Genomic DNA, 15,185 nt, shown 5'->3' with positions numbered 1-15,185 from the left:
TTTTTTCCATGCGAATAATCACAAAAAACAACAGAACATAAACGGTAAACCGCTGACAACGTGCGGGATCCAGTAAGAGATTGCCACCTCAGTCTGTTATACATCTTGTCACTCGTGAAAGTGTTTCACACAATTGATGAAATATGTCCATTATTCACTCATTTCAAGCAAATATCTTCTTTGTTCACACACACACACACACACATACACACACACACACACACACACACACACACACACACACACATATATATATATAACATATCAATCATCAGTTCTTCATGCACAATATCAGTTGGCATAAATGATAGATTGCGTACAGAGTGGCTATTTGTAATAAAATGTACTGAAACAAAAGAGGAGTTCTAAGGATAAAAACAATTCTTTTGTATTCGAGCTACAAATGTAGATACCTTGTCTAATATTTGAACATTGTGATCACCGTCATATGTTACCTTTAGATGATAAAACCATCTTTGCATATTTTCTGTCGGCTTAATTTTAATCAAATACTTTGTAAATTCCTAGGTCTTCTGTAAGCAAGAATAAGGCTTGCTTTTGGAAAGTGTCTCTTAGACTGTTTTTATTTGATACGTTGAGGAGACTCCAATGTTTATTACTTGTAAAGCATTTATTAGGTAATGAAATATTATATTGTATTATAAAAGGAATGATATTTTTCTCTTTTGAATATTTTGCTGTGTTTAAAACATAATTTTGAGTTAGAATGCGAGCTTTCAAAATAGAATCAATTATATGCATCGGATAATATCTACTTTGGAAATATGTTCCTAATTCATTCAAAGAATTTTATAATTGACAATTGTCTCAAATAATACGTCGGTATCTCTTCGACTGGCTATAAGGTATAACGTCTTTACATGACCTGGGATGACAGTAGTGAAGGGGGATCCTATAGGGTCTATGGGATTTATCATTAAAAACACCCTTGGGAACATATAGGGTCTATGTAAATTTAACATGGAGAAAAATCGTGGGAACATATAGGGTCTATGGGAATTAACATGGCCAAAAACCCTGGGACAATATAGGGTCTATGGGAATTAACATGGCCAAAACCCCTGGGACAATATAGGGTCTATGTAAATTTAACATGGCCAAAAACCCCTTGGGACTGTATAGGGTCTATGTAAAATTGAAACAGGGAGGGTCTCTATTTTAAAAAAAATAAAAACAAAATAAAAAAGGGGTAGGCAATGGAAAGGCTATCTCTTTTCGAGAAATATGGGGGCCCTGAAAAGGGCCTTTGGGTTTTCTTCTTCTTCTTCTAATTTCTTCTTTTTCTCCACCAAGTTCTTATTTTATCTCCTACACTCTTTTTCTTCTTTTTTTCTCCTCCTCTTCTTTCTTCTCTTCCTCTTCTTTCTTCTCTTCCTTCTCCTCTTCTTTCTTCCTCTTCTCATTTTCTTCTTCTTTTTCAATTTTTTCGTTCCATTTTGTGACGATCGTCGATAAATACCTATGTATCTATAATCAGCTGAAATTCCTATGAAATCCCACTATCTATTTATAGCTCCAACTTGTGGGTTTTTCCTTTGGAAAATCCCACTATCTTTTTATAGCCTCAGCTTGAGTGACGTTCCTGTTTATGAATTCTAGTATATATGTATAGCTACAAAATGTGGAAATCCCCAAGTCGATATTTATAGTCTCGAAATTTCCAGCGTCAGTGACGTCACTGTACTGAACACTAGGGATAAAATATCAACAGTGTTGCAAGTGGCTGACCTGAATACGCGCTACTGTAGGTAGGTAGGTAGAGTGTATCTGATAGGGATAAAGTGAGTTTTATACGGACAAACAGAGACCAATAGACACACACAACGTACGCGCGCAGACACACACACACACACACAAACACACAAACACACACACACACACACACAACGTACGCGAGCCGACATACTCACACACACACACATACTCACACACACACACACACACACACACAGAAACACACAACGTACGCGCGCAGACATACTCACACACACACATAAACACACACACTATAAAATAGATAAAATTAGTAACTACTTACAATATCAACTTCTGTGACGATCGTCGATAAATACCTATGTATCTATAATCAGCTGAAATTCCTATGAAATCCCACTATCTATTTATAGCTCCAACTTGTGGGTTTTTCCTTTGGAAAATCCCACTATCTTTTTATAGCCTCAGCTTGAGTGACGTTCCTGTTTATGAATTCTAGTATATATGTATAGCTACAAAATGTGGAAATCCCCAAGTCGATATTTATAGTCTCGAAATTTCCAGCGTCAGTGACGTCACTGTACTGAACACTAGGGATAAAATATCAACGGTGTTGCAAGTGGCTGACCTGAATACGCGCTACTGCAGGTAGGTAGAGTGTATCTGATAGGGATAAAGTGAGTTTTATACGGACAAACAGAGACCAATAGACACACACAACGTACGCGCGCAGACACACACACACACACACACAAACACACAAACACACACACACACAACGTACGCGCGCCGACATACTCACACACACACACATACTCACACACACACACACACACACAGAAACACACAACGTACGCGCGCAGACATACTCACACACACACATAAACACACACACTATAAAATAGATAAAATTAGTAACTACTTACAATATCAACTTCTGTGACGATCGTCGATAAATACCTATGTATCTATAATCAGCTGAAATTCCTATGAAATCCCACTATCTATTTATAGCTCCAACTTGTGGGTTTTTCCGTTGGAAAATCCCACTATCTTTTTATAGCCTCAGCTTGAGTGACGTTCCTGTTTATGAATTCTAGTATATATGTATAGCTACAAAATGTGGAAATCCCCAAGTCGATATTTATAGTCTCGAAATTTCCAGCGTCAGTGACGTCACTGTACTGAACACTAGGGATAAATATCAACAGTGTTGCAAGTGGCTGACCTGAATGCACGCTACTGTAGGTAGAGTGTATCTGATAGGGATAAAGTGAGTTTTATACGGACAAACAGAGACCAATACACACACCCACACAACGTACGCGCGCAGACACACACACACACACACACACATACACACATACACACATACAGAGGGAAGAGGAAAAAACAAACCCCAAATATACTATCAACACAGAAGGGAGATGATACAAACCCCAAATAAACTATCCACACAAACGTACGCGAACGCATACAAACCCCAAATATACTATCAACACAGAAGGGAGATGATACAAACCCCAAATAAACTATCCACACAAACGTACGCGAACGCATACAAACCCCAAATATACTATCAACACAGAAGGGAGATGATACAAACCCCAAATAAACTATCCACACAAACGTACGCGAACGCATACAAACCCCAAATATACTATCAACACAGAGTGAAGAAGTAAAAGTTTTTTGAAAGCACCTAAGCCCTCACCTGCAATGACCAACTCTGCCAAACACCTACACCCCACCCCACCCCACCCACTTCTAACACTACAAAACCCATTTAACCCGTTATTTTATGGCATCAGTGTGTGATTTAGGAAACATCAAGACACAAAATAATGGAGGAATAGACTGACTATTGTTTACCGACTTGCATGCCTAAAGAGCGTGCGTGAAGGAAAACATCCTTCCATTTCAATTCTAGCTAAAACATGATCCAGAGGGATAGAGATAGGTGAAAGGGCACAATTTCATAAAGTGTGAGTAGAAAACAAAACACGCCATCCTTATTATACAATGTCAAGACCAAGAGACACGTACGTGTTCTTTCTGGTCTATTCTCTTTTAGAAGGTAGTATGAAATTTCACATCAGGGCCAACGCATCGGCTCACATTGTCAATTTTTCCATTTCCATGTCTTTACTGGCACAAGTTCTTCATCATCTTCAATTTCTTCTTCTTCTGAATCCCTCTTCTCTGTTTCGTCTTGTTTTTGTTTCTTCTCTTTTCTCGTAGGGCACTCTGAATTCCAGTGTCCTTTCTCCTGACAACGATATTAGGTATCTTGACTTTTGTCTCTCTTTCTTAGACGAAGCAGGTATTCTGGAGACAAATACCCATTTACCTTTGCAGATATAGCAAACTTCATTAGCACTTACACACTTTCGTATGACTCTCATCAAATCAACGACCAAAAGAGTAAGTTTTGTTGCCACTTTCGCATGTGAATTATGCTTTCGTATGACTTTTAGCAAATATTTGACCAGCAGGTCGATCTGTGCTGACTCTTCCATCTTCTTGATCGTTTGAGAGCGGAATGAATACTCTGACGCTAAGATACTCTCCTTATATACATGGACCCGCTGCGTATGAAACCTAGTCAAATGTAATTTTGCAATAAGATGAAACGATTTCATTGAGGAAGTAAAAAGCAATGATGTACCGTATCGCCTCACACAAAACCTGAAGTTTTAGTTCAAATCGGTGTCAGCGATTTCGAAGACGACATAACTGAGCTTTAATCAATGCTCTCCAATTATGACACAAAACCACGAGTCCTGATTCACGCCAAAAGAAATTTCGTTCGGTCCATAAAAAATAGTATCACATCTGAGAAACGCAAAAACGAACTTCCAGAAAACTGAGAAAGACGGCTTACACCTACAACGTAAATGTGTGAGTTCAAGTAGTGCGTAAAACTTAGTCAAATTAGATTTTTATAGTGAAGACGAAACGATCTCTTTTCGAACAAGAAAGCAGACACCAAGCGACAATGGCAATCCGTGTCACACAACACTTTTCAAAATGTATATTATCAGAGGTTTGTTCTAGCGATCTGCACGGTTAAATTAAATGTTGATGTATTTTGCAATAAGACGGACACAATTTCCATGGGATCGCCCATGGTACGAATGTTCGTGCATTAGTTTAATTTTTAAAAATATTTTTTTTATATAAATCGCCTATAGGATAGACCCAGTAAAGCATGGCCATTCTCGTCACTGTCTGAATAGCTACTCAAGTCAATTCGAAGCGAACGCGGTAAGAAAATAAGTATAGCCAATGAAATGGCTTACAACGGGTGATGCATTGTTTTGTTCTAGGACTGTGTGGCATAATAATCCCTGTGTTCTTGCGTTGTTACCATTACAGTGCAGACAGACTGAAATGTGAACTTACAAGCCCTCTTTGTGTGTGTTGTACCATTTCCTCTTACCACATCAAAATACTGAGCGTCACAGTATTGGTTCGCGTTTTCAAACTGACCATTTTTTTATATCTCACTTAAACATTTCGACATAAACACTCACACTCACATCGGTAGAGTCAGAACAGACGTGTTACAGTATTGAGGGGCATGTTATCTTTTCGTTTTCAAACTAATAAATTTGGGGCTTGTATGAAGTAAAGAACCGAAAGTACAGTGAAACTCAAGGATGATGACCCAATCTGTCTGTCTATTGATGCGTGTATTTACTTAAGAAGAAATATGACCTCTAAAACACAAAGAGATACGGCAAGCATGATTAGATCAAACACAACGATGTTTTCCTTCACGCCCGTGTAATTTAGAGTTTCAATCGTCTTTGAAGACAAACTTGGTCTCCTTTTGTAGGGCTTGAAATAATAAAAGAAACTGAAAAATCTTAAGCACTTTGCTATAGATAATTTCATCAACAGACTAAACAACATAAATACCGTTACAACAATAGAAAGCCTTAAATCTTCTATCAAAAAGAAATGCATGAAAAAAATTAAAGATTAACGATAACTAACCAATGAAACCGAATTTAACAAAGGCAATGACATGTGAACAAATGCCTCTCACTTTGGAAAGGTAGGCGAATGTACTCTGTCATGCACCATCAACTTGAAAAAAATTATAAACAGAGAGAAACCTGAATTCAAAATTCAGTTGTTTCTTTTTCTTCAAAATTGTTTCGTTTCTTTTTTCTTTTTTTTTGGAACAAATCTAAGCACTAATATAGAGTGGAAAAGGGAAAATGCACATACAAGCTTTGATATTTCTGAAAAAATGAGGGGATATTCCTAACGTTCATAACCACCTATATATGCTTGGACTTGTCTGTGACTTATCCACAAAACAAAATGTACATATTTCTGGTCAAGCTGCAAGTGTGTGCGTGTTTTTGAAAATGGTAAAAATGGGATATACAATTTTCTCGTGACACTTATAAAGTGAAGAGTCTGTGCAAGTGTCAAAAGCCAAAGTCATATAAGTTTTGTATTTTGTACGGCTTGTAAAGATTTCTACTTTAGAAAATGTGAAGTATCACAAGTTATTATCACAAACAGAAGTGGAACATAGGGGCTTGCAAGAAAGAAAATAACCCAGACAGTTGGTGTCATCAAGAGTGCTAGAGACGGTACCCGAACGTGCTTGCTTGCTTACTTGAATTAAAGTGATTTTCGCTCTAATGGAGCATGTATCACTGGTTTAATAACGCACCGCGTGATTTTTAATTACTCCTGGGGAAGGAAAGAGAGCTTCATCCCCCCAGGCTTTTATGTACTCACAGACTACTTTTAAATTTAGCCAATCAGGTGTGGGACTAACTAGTCCTTAACAACCTGACTGAAAGGCTTTAAACATGAGTGGGAATTGTCTCACCACACACTCATTTTTCTGTCCGAGCGTGGTAAAGGAGGAAAAAGGTGCTCAGCAAGACAGCCATGGATGTTAAGTACTCACCAAAACGCTAGCCCGTACTTATTTCAAATCAAGTCGTGTCACCAAAAAAGACGACGTGTACGACATGAAAGGCATTGTCAAAAGCAGAATGCCTCAGTGCTAACTGGCTAGGTCTGCATTTCTTGCTCCCGCTGCTGTTGCGTATATTTCTTCCCTCCACACCGAGTTCTGGGCCTAATTCTTTAAATTTCGTTGTACCCGAACTTACATTATCCATATTATCACCAACAAAAAAAAACCAAAAAAAAAAAAACGCACAGACCTAAAAGAAACACTCACTCACTTTTTACAGAACAAGCAGCAGAGGGGGCGAACAGACCGAAACTATTTTCACAATAAACCCTTCCAGGAAACTATTCCTCGATAGAGGGCTTATTTCGACGAAATAACCCTTCTATTCAGAATACAGGACAAAAAAAAATGTCCTTGAAAATGCTTTGTATTTCCGCTGATATAACGCGAGTTACTTCAATAAATCCGACTCCGCCGACATAATTTCCACGGTGAGGTATCATCGAAAAATCAGGTGTAGTTTGCGCCCCCTCTGCTGCTCTACGAAATGAGTTTCCATGGGAATCTTTGATTCCTAAGAAAACATTTTTATGTCAAAGGAATTAAATCATTGACAAATAAATAATGGCAAATATTGGAGAAGCACATACGACTAGATTAGCTCGAGAACGTCTCGAAGCAATTCAGAAATTTCTTCCTGTCCGTGATAGTGTCAGACAAAAATTACAACTAAGACAGCAAGCACGGGAAGGCTTTGCAGAATCCGCGGAGGAATTATTTAAACCCGTGACCAAAGCTACTGAAAAATCCGCAGCTGTTACCAAAGAGGCTTTAATAGAGCAAAGGAAAATTTTACAGGATATTTCAGCTGGACTTAAACCCGGGCCTCCACCTGATGAAGTTGTTGTGTCAGTACCTACTGGTAAGCGAGTAACAGGGAGAATTACTGACCCCGCCAAAAGATTTACGCCGGATTATATTGAACTTCTTAAAAATGTACCAGAAGAGAAATTACCTGAGACAATACTGTTAGGATTGATTAAAAGAGATGTGTCTTTAAACCCAGAACACGGTTCTATGACAGATGATAATTTTATCAAATATTCGTATCGTATACGTGAAAATAAAAAACAAATCAGCAGGGACGATACAAAATACGATAGACTTGTAGATGCTATACGTAAACTTGAAATTCCACCATCGCAACCTCAAGAAAAAAAATCACCGTTGCAACACACACAACGACAACAATATCCTTCACGGCGAAGAGCAATAGATCCTGACCTAACTCCGTTAGGTGAATACGAGGCTGCATCTGAAGGAAGTCCACGCGTCCAAAAATCCAAACAAACTAGGTCGCCGATAATTGACCTAACAACGTCTCCTGAAAGTTTGCCGCAAGACATTTTATCCCCAAGAATTGTGCCACCAACGACGACAGGAAAGGGTTTAGGATCCGGTTTTATTGCTTGCCCTGATAATATCGTCAATGACGTATCACGGTTGGAAGTTCTCATCGGAGGAAGACGTGCCGGAAACAACTCTCCGGAAATTATAAATGAAGCCGCAGATATCTGTCAGAGACTATTTCAGCGTGGCATCATGGATATCGGCATCTACCGGGGGCTCATTGATGAACTCGCAGACGGTTACCACAGCAACTAATAATTAAATTTGCTAGCAAATTCAGTTAGATAAACAATAATTAAATAAAATGATACTACACGATTCTTTTCGCAGACCAAGAAGTGTCAGAGTAGTAAACTCACGATTACCAGTATACGAGGTTGTTTACGGAGATGGAGTCGGTGATGTTGTTAGGGATTTAGTCACAAGAATCGCTCCGAAAGCTGGACCGTTAGCAAAACAATTCGCGATGAAAGCCGCTGATGTTGTCAAGGATAAAGCCATTGGCACTGTTGGTAGTCTTGTCGGAAAAGCATTTCAATCAATCAAGGATCGACTAGCACAGCTGATACAAAAAAAACCCCCAGTCAAGAAGTCCGCGCCAGTAAAACTACCATCCACTGAAGCTATGCCGGCAAATGTTAGTAGCGTAGTAAATAAGGCCGTAAATCAGAAATTAGCTGAGATCGCAACAGCGGGAATTACCTCCAAAGCGTTGCAAGATAGTGTAACTGCTAATTTGATAGCTGGTAGTGGTTTCCGGTGACGATAACATTTTAATTAGACCATCACAAATAATAATAATAATGTTTGCACGAAAATCCAATGACGCGTTTGATATGTCCAAACCAGTACTTAAAGATGATTCTGTACGTGATTTTCAATATTATTCTTATGAAGCACGTGATCCTAACCAACGCGGAAGAATTGAACTACAGGTCCAGGATACAAGTAGATACTTCTTGCCCGCTGAGGCCTTCATCGAAGTTGAAGGTAGGCTTTTAAAGAATGATAACACTAACTACGGAATCGGCGACCGAGTTGGATTTGTTAACAACGGGATCATGGCGTTATTTAAATCCGCTATTTATATGATAGATGGAAAAGAAATTGAAACAATTCATGATAACGTCGATGTTGCCACAACAATTCTCGGGTTGGCGAGATACTCGGATGATTACACCAGATCAGCCGGACCATCAATGATGTTTGCAAAGGATATAACCGACAGCCCCGAGAACAGGAATGTAACAATGAATGGTGCCGGTACCGAAGTTGCATCGATGAACGAAAATTTTAATTTGGGTTTTGCAACACGTAGATCGATGTTAAGTGGAGATGAAGAGTTCTCAGGTGTGATTCCATTGTCTCACATCTTTGGATTCTGCAGAGATGTCCACAAGGTCATATTCGGTGCCAAACACACAGTTGTACTTGTGCGAAAACCTGATGATAATGACGCTATCTGGCGAGATGCTGCTGTTGCCGCTGGTCAAATAATACTAACTAAACTGTGGTTGTGGATGCCAGTGTTGTCTCCGTCAATCACAGAAGAACAACGACTGTTGTCTTTCATGGACACGGGCGGTAAATCACTGCTATCCTGGAAAACAACAACCACAGACGTTATTCAAGGTGATCACGGCGGGTTGTTTACATGGCATATATCATCGCAACAAGGAGTATCAGCACCACGACATATTTTCATTGCATTTCAACTCCGTGATAGAACAGATAGACAGGAAAGAAATTCAATGGTATTTGATACACTTGGAGTTTCTGAAGTTTCGTTGAGAATAAATGGGCATCAGGAGCCATCTGAGGATATATTAATAGATTTCGAACATCATCGTGTCGCACGCGCGTATCATCGTCTGATGTCATTTATGGGGCGCGATCTTAATGTAGACACTGGCCTGCAAATATCACAGCGAGACTTTATGAGTTTATATCCGATTTATTACTTTTCGCTGGAACATCTTGATCTGGTTAAACAATCTGTTGTCGACCTACATTTCCGAGCTCGTGTAGGTGCTCCTGGTGCTGGTTTCAGAGCGATTGCTGTCATACTCTCCGATAAAGCAATGCTACTTGAAGGTGTTGGCGGACGAATGAGAGTTATTGACGCTCCCGTAGAAAATATGTAATGAAACACAATTAAATCATACCTTATTAAATAAATGGTATATCATCACGTCAATGTTGCTTTATCGCAAGGACAAATCAATAAACTACGATCCAAACAAGCATCATCGTCAGGAACATCTATAACTCTCAAACATTCACAGCTCGGTACAGGACAGAATAAACTATCAGTTACTCAAACACAGCTCAATCAAATTTCTAACGCGATCGCGGCCCGACGTGGAATCAAACTTCATTTTGCAGCTGGGGCCATCCACGATATGGTTAAAACCGGTGGAATATTTCCTCTTATCCCAATAGCACTCGCTTCACTTGCCGCAGCGGCGCCGGCGTTAGCAGCAAAAGCTGCAGGAGCCGTAGCACTTGGAGCACTTGGAGCCGCGGGTAAAAAAATAGTGGAGAAAGCAACTGGAAAAGGATATCGCAACCGGGGTACCACGGGTGGGAATATCCCACCTGCCCTTCTCGCTACAGTACTTCCCACCGTCATGAAGCGTGTTATGTCTTTACCTAATGCACCAAGACTTCCTTTAATGACAGCTCTTTTTGGACTAGCATCAAAGAATACAACTGGGAGTGGATACAAGAAAAAAAAGGGGAGATCCACTCGCGGATCAGGGCTAAGACTACCAGGAACTCCACCATCATGGTATCCAAAAAAATTCTAACGCCGTTGAAGCTTCCAATGAGCAATTTTGATTTACTCGATGCTGTTAAAAAATTGCGTATAAAACATTTCAGAGGAGTATTTATGCGAGATCAATTACCGACGCGGCCGCGGAATCCGGAAACTGGCATTATCAATCTCGACAACAAAGACGGTCCGGGAACTCACTGGGTTGCTTACGCGATCGATCCACGTGGAATTATCTATTTCGATTCGTACGGTTTAGCACCGCCAGTTGAGTTTCTCAGGTATGTCCGCGGAGTGCCTCGCACTCTCAACAGCAGATTCTCCAAGAAATCGGAAGGATTTCCAATTCCAGTGTGGCAGTCGACGTTACCAACACAAACACTAATTGATCCGCCCATTTGTGGAAACGAGGTTTTAAATGTTCTTGATGCAATCTCAAGAAATCCAGCAACGTCTCCGCATCGAGTAGTGTATGAATATACCGCATCGAGAAACGCTAGCGTTTCCAATGCTTAGCATTTCTGGAAGTCCAAAGGACTTCTCACGCATTTGAAAAACAGCAATAAGAATAATGGTGGATATTTACGGAAGACCTTTCACAAGAAAAGTCAAACCTGGCACAGATGTTGATCTCTCAAAATATGCGACCCGAGATGAAGTCGATAATCTTTTGAATATAGCTGGAGTTGACCCAGATGAAGTTGCTATTTTTCAGGACAAGCAGGGAAAACTAAGAACGAGCAACATTAAGTTCAATGACATAATTCGCAGAGTTCTTGGAGCTACCAAGGATAACTTCGCCGCATTTAGTGATGGCGGCCGGATCAAGGACTCGAACATATCAATCGCAAGCATCAAAGACAGTATTGATAGCGGCGTTGATAAATGTGTGAAAAAAACCGGCGACGTAATGACAGGCGAACTCAGCATGAATGGAAACAAAATAACCGTTCTAAAAAATCCGGAAGGTCTCGAAGATGCCGCAAACAAACAATACGTCGACGCGCAGTACCAACACGTTGCTGGCCTAATCATCGACAGAGTAACAAAATCCGGCGACGTAATGACCGGCGGACTTGACATGAGCGGCAACAAAATAACCGCGTTAGCAAATCCCGAATCCGACCAGGATGCGTCAAACAAACAATACGTGGACATCGTCAACGGTAAACTAAATACGCTGCGTGCAGAGTATGATGTTCACGTGGGCGCGTTTACAAGACTTCGAAGAAACTTCTCAAAAACTGATGAGGCCGTGGATAAGTTCTTTGGGGATCCTCCAGTCGTCGACACGAAACTTTCTGAAATCATACCAAAACTTACTAATAACGCCAACGATATCAATAAGATTAATACCCGGTTAGGTGTAGTCAGAACGGAAAAAAGTTTTTCAGATCAGGTTCAGATAATAGAAAATAACATTAACACGATCAAACAAACACAGCAGAATATAGTATCGGGTATTTCTGAGATCGTTAACAAAACCAGTTTGATTAAAGTTCCCACTGGAGTTACTTCCGGGCATATCACCAACATCGTATTCACGGTATCATCGGGATTCGCAACATGGTCACGACAAAATAACAACACTATCAAATATACAGCAACAGCCACCGGTGTTTACAGGTTGTCTGTGTTTTCAGCCGCTAAATTTGTAATCTTCACAACATATCCTTGGAGACATTCCACCGATAAGTATTCCGGGGTTTGCACTGTAATACTAAACAGCGGAACCGAGGAAACATTTATGCTTGAAGCCGCCGACGATACTTTAACAGCAACATCTTACTGGTGGTGTTTGGAATTCGTCGCAGAAACACCTCGATTGGTCACCGCGTAATTGAAAATCGGCAGCGATTTTTAAATAATATGTCAACGTTAAAATCCTTCGGATTTCCATCCGAAACATTTCCAGATGCTCAACAATATCGATACAATCAAGTCCGTGAGTGGCAATCTGAGTTAAAAACTGTCATCGAAGTAACCAGTCAAAAAGTAAAAAAATACAAGCGACGCATAACAGTGTTAGACGTTATGGTTTATTCAGTATCCGCCGTTGTTGCATCCGCGGGAGTAATACTATCAGCGGTCACTCCAGTGACTGCAGTAGTCGCTGCCACGATCTCTGTTTCCGCTGCTACAGCAACAGCAGGAGTTTTCGGCATCATAGCAAAAAAAATATCCTCGTGCGCGGTCACAAAATTACACGATTACACGACAAAATTAAATACAGCCACGACCGCATATCAGAAATTATCATCGCTGATATCATCATCGTTAGACGCGCAATCCAGCGACGCTGCGTTGATATCAGATTCTGAATTCAAACTAATGTCAGATGTGTACAATGACTATTTGAAAACTAAACAAATAAATAATGTCACTGATGGCAACGCCACAGGAACTGCTTCAACAAATAGTCACAAACACAACACCGGTAAGGACCACAATGATCTCAGTGTCCTCGACGACACCAGAATTCAGCATTAATTTTCGAACTCCAATTGCCGTGAACGAAATCGCGTTGTCGAAGCTCAGTGCGTATCACAGCTGGCCCAATATCAGAGCGGCATTATTTGGTGGTCAGCAGCCAAATAATTCGTTTGTGTTTTCGTGGAAAACCAAAGCCGACTCTGACGAATTCGACTGGGATACAATTACGCTACCCACTGGGAGTTATCAGATCGAAGAAATCAACAATGAGATACAACGCCAAATAAAACGAATCACCGGCAAGGAAGCCAAAATATCTGTGACCGCGCACGAACCAACGCTGTCTGCGGTCATTGAAATCTCAACACCGGGATACGCCGTGGATATTTACAACAGCTCAATCCGAACAGTATTAGGATGGCCACAAGACCCTCCCGTCGAGGTTAAACCACTTCCACGTCAACCATCGAAGTCGGATTTTGAGACCACCAAAGAAGCACTACACGACCTCGAGTACGACAAATATTTAATACTTGCAGATGAGTTACTGACAGGAAAGAATATTAAACTTATCGGTATTTGGGTAAGAGTAGATATCTCTCGTAGGTTGATCTTTGAACTCAGTCTAGATTCTACAGACTCTTTATTATTTAATCCACTCAAAAAAGTACATAAACGCCAACTACAGCTATTGCGAGAGTATTTCCAGGATTATATTCATGATTTAACAAGACCATATGATAATATTATTGTGGTCATAGAGAAATTAAACAAACTCGCATCCGCGATGGAAATTATAAATTTAAGAATAATTCAGATTTTACTGGGTCTCGAGGGGGACACGGGGGTCAAAACCAGATCAGACTTCGCAACTTGGTTTGGTATTTCCGTGAATGATATTCCAACTTTTAAATTTCCTGGATATAACGCACCTGAGCTACGAAAATCAGTCCAGGATCTCATCGAGGAATCTTTCAAAGATATCACTGACGCGTACACGCGAACAAAACCACAGCCGGTTATTTTAAGACACGATAACAGCACTACCGCGGATGGCAGACACATCTCACCGGGAATTGTAAATATCACAAATGTGGTCGCGGTCAATCTTGTATGTGACGTCATTGACGGTAGCTACAGCGCTGACACAACGACGGCCCAACAGGGGTTTATCCTGTATACGTTTACACCAAGAGACCCTCCTGGTTTTCTGATTGTGCAAGAACCAATCAATGTGGTCTATCTGCGGTGTAATAATCCGTGGTTGTCAACGATAAATTTTAAACTCACCGACCAACGGGGGGGGTTGTTGGACCTGCGTGGCGAGACTGTCTCCGTGAACTTACTGGTGAAGTCCTGAAACTCTTCGAGGACAAGGACAAGTCAACGGATCCATAATAATAGTTTTTTTTCTGCAGTGGTCCACTTTCGTCATCGCGTGCAAATACCCCATCAAAACCGGCATCGTTGGAAATGCAAAGCATTTCTGGAAGAGTTTCTCTGGAAATGCTTTGCATTTCTCGTCCACGGAAATCGGAGATTTTCAGGGACTTCTCATGCGAGTGCTTAGCACGCAGGCGCGCATTTAAAAAAAAACAGTTGTATATAATGTGTGAATACATTCACGCACGAGTTCATATTCATGATAAGCAAATTCTTCACACGGCAATAAAAACCGCATTTCAAATACAGACATTCCCAGAACAGTATTTCCCCGTTAAAATAATCGTTGACGTGTACGGCGACGAAGACTTCTTGTTAACGTCGTCACAATTAACACAGCTACAGCAAAATCATATGATCACAGCTTGGTGTCAACGAGAACAGATTATGAACTATTCTCATTGTTGTATTGATGTTGAAACGCTTAAGCAAATCCTG

At 40.4% G+C, this 15,185-nt stretch overlaps 1 protein-coding gene across 1 annotated transcript in view; it reads right to left on the bottom strand.

The window, feature by feature from the left end:
- LOC149780716 (heat shock 70 kDa protein 12B-like) overlaps window positions 1-15,185 on the bottom strand; it is a 111,282-nt gene that overhangs the window by 40,129 nt on the left and 55,968 nt on the right. The gene's annotated exons all lie outside the window — the stretch shown is intronic.

This window comes from Sinohyriopsis cumingii, chromosome 16 (assembly GCF_028554795.1).
Source record: "Sinohyriopsis cumingii isolate HCF-2022 chromosome 16, ASM2855479v2, whole genome shotgun sequence".
Classification (NCBI taxonomy): Eukaryota; Metazoa; Mollusca; class Bivalvia; order Unionida; family Unionidae; genus Sinohyriopsis; species Sinohyriopsis cumingii.
This window is presented reverse-complemented; position numbering and strand designations above follow the sequence as displayed.